The sequence below is a fragment of the Heterocephalus glaber genome, unplaced genomic scaffold (assembly GCF_053883595.1).
Source record: "Heterocephalus glaber isolate CG9 unplaced genomic scaffold, H.glaber_assembly_v1.0 deba00001538, whole genome shotgun sequence".
In the NCBI taxonomy this organism is placed as follows: Eukaryota; Metazoa; Chordata; class Mammalia; order Rodentia; family Bathyergidae; genus Heterocephalus; species Heterocephalus glaber.
Genome location: NW_028258333.1, coordinates 20,246,742 through 20,249,626, shown reverse-complemented (window position 1 = coordinate 20,249,626; position 2,885 = coordinate 20,246,742). Strand labels below are relative to the sequence as shown.

Below are 2,885 nucleotides of genomic sequence, written 5' to 3'. Positions count from 1 at the left end.
CTTCATCTGCAGCATGCTCTCACCAGAGCGATTGTATCCCGCTTGCCCAAAGCAACGGAACCAAGCAACCACAGTGCTGGAGTTACAGGCATGTGCCACCACACCCAGCTTTCTTTTAGTTTTCAAAGTTGGAAGCTTAGGTTATTAATTTGTGATCTTTTCTTTCTTTCTTTTGTTGTCAATCAGTTTAATATATGTCCATAAGTAGTTCAAATGAATGCTTAAATACAAAATTAGCTGCCATGGTTCAAATGTGTGGGACTTTAAGAAAGCTTATATTACTCAAAAGATAGCTAAGCATTTCTAAAATGAAATTTTAGATTTCTAAAATTTTAGATTTTCTAAAATTTAGAAATTTCATTTCTAAAATGAAATTTCTTTGATTTCTAAAATGTATTTTGAAGGTTTGTAAAACAACCCTAATTCTAGAATTATATTGCTTTAAAGTAATCAAATTTTGTGTTATTTTTGTCACTATAATAACTTAAATTCATGAACTGTTAAAATTATTATATTTACATTCCCCAGTTTACATATTTGTTTTAACCTGGAGAACTTTCCACGTGGAAAGTTCCCATGCAACTACAGACAGCAGCACATGCTGTTTTCACAGCAACTCATTGTTATTGCTTCAGAACAGACTTGCACATAAAGCATTAACAAAGAAAGCCCCACCATTCACCATACCCACTAAAATACCCAATGCTTTCCAATCCCCAGCAAAAATTACCTGGAACAAGCAGTAATTTTAAAAAAATGCTTTCCTCGTCAGAAACATTTATAAAATGCAAAGATCTGAAAAAGACAAATGCTTGTGCAGATAAATGGGCCTCTCCCCCAAGAGTTTTTTCCTCAAGAGGCAGAAAGAGCTCTCGATAGTTCAGGAAAGATCAGTTTTAAAAGTATATTTATGCAAACTTATGGCTATTTCATTGAAAGATCATAACCAGCCTCAAGAGTGGAAGAGAGCAATGTACAGGGAGAAGCAAAGGTAGAGCCATAATACAGAGAATACAGCTTCTCCATGAACATTCAAAAGGTTGCAGTTACCAAGAAGAAAAATATGACCACACACAGACCAATGATCTTATTGCTGATCTGGGTGAAGCAGTTAATTTTCCATATATTTGTTGCTCAATAAAAATAAACATATAACCACTTAATATATAGCATTCACATTGTCGTTAACTCATACTATCAGGTAGGAAAACAGTACTCCTCTATTACCTATCCCTAGTTTTCCATGTACATTTCAGTGTCCTACCACCTACAGACTTCCTGTATCCTACCTATAAAACACGTACTGTATTGAGTCCAGTCTCTGAAATTTCATCACTATCGTGTTCTAAATTTTACTTTTGCACAAGTTTAATGTAGATACAGAAGGAAACACCAAGCAATTTTATTGTGCAATTCCAATAATTATTTGTGGAATCTTGGTTTAAGAAACAATTTTCATAGCTGTTCCAAATGCCTAGTTTAAACAAAAAGCAACTACCTAATTATCTACCCATAAATTTCATATTTTTCAAACACTGAAGTACTAAAAGCACTGTTGATTCATGTTACAATTTAAAATGTTTTAAAACTACACATTTTATATATCACTTTTATAATAATCAAAATTACTTGGATATATAGAAGAAAAATACAGAAATAGAGCCCTTTCAATGTACCTACAACGTCTGTAAAACTTCAGACCAACAGCAGAATAGATGATGAAATATGATTTCCCAATTGCCAAGAGTGTTTGAAATTTAAGATGAGATGGACCAGGTTTTGTGTTTTCCATAAACTCAGAGCTTACAGGTTCATTAGGACTCAGATCTCTGGGATTTCTTTACATGGCTTTCACTTCAATTTGTTTCAATTTCATCTGCTTCTTCCCCAGATTCTTTTGCTCACGCCTCCAAGCAGCTTCCTCCAGCCTGCGTTGTTTCTCAGGATCTTTGTCATTCATGATTCACTCCTTCTCTGCTCTTTTCTTCTCCTCAGGATGAGATTGTACAGCTTCCTGCCTCTGCACATGTGTCAGTTGCAAGTTCTCTTCTGCTTGTGCACAGTTCTTATCTGTTTTTTGTTTGCCTTTTCTGTTGAGTCAGAAAATTTTTGGCTTTGGCAATAGAATAAATCACCATGTTCATCAGGGGTAGCAAAGCCTCCATATCCTTTGGATAAGTATTACCTGAGCCAGGTACATTAAATTTAAATAATAATATCTGCTTAATGTCAGGTAGCTTTAAAGACTGACCTTCCTCCAGCATAATTTTTGGACCAGAGAACTGGTCTGAAAAATGAAGATTCAATCTTGTCAGCATAGGGTATAAGAAAGTGAATCCTCTTCATGTCCGTTGTTCCCTCTGTGACTTCTCCCACCTCTGACAGGATGCCCAGGGAGTCTGGCAGCCCATATTCGGTCTTACATTTTGGAGACCCCAGCGAGATCCCCAGGTGATCCTCATTGCAATCAGCTTCTCGGAGCATTTGGTAAGGCCCTCGGTCTTACATTTAACCAAGGGCCTTACCAAATGCTCCGAGGAGCTGACTGCAGTGAGGATCACCCAGGAGGAAACACACCAGACAGATTGAGATGGAAAAAAACAGACCTTTATTAGTCTGGCCAGACGGCACCCTCCAAGCAAACAAGCTTAGAGAGGCTCCGAGCTCAGGGGGTTGGAAGGTTTTATAGGGGTTGAGGGGAGCTTAGCAAGCAGAACTACAGAAGTGGAATTTTTGCAGTTAGGGGACGGTTAGGGGAGTTTACAGATGTTCTTTACTTATCTACAGGATGTTCTTTACACAGAAACAATGGTACATTCCATGGTATCTTAACAGATAAACAAGTACATTCCGGGAACTATGTGTCCTTTAGTGAACCTGAAACC

The 2,885-nt window shown here is 37.3% G+C and overlaps 1 pseudogene; it reads right to left on the bottom strand.

The window, feature by feature from the left end:
* Positions 1-1,747: 1,747 nt before the first annotated feature.
* Positions 1,748-2,484, bottom strand: LOC147824499 (PAT complex subunit CCDC47 pseudogene; annotated as a pseudogene).
* Positions 2,485-2,885: the final 401 nt, after the last annotated feature.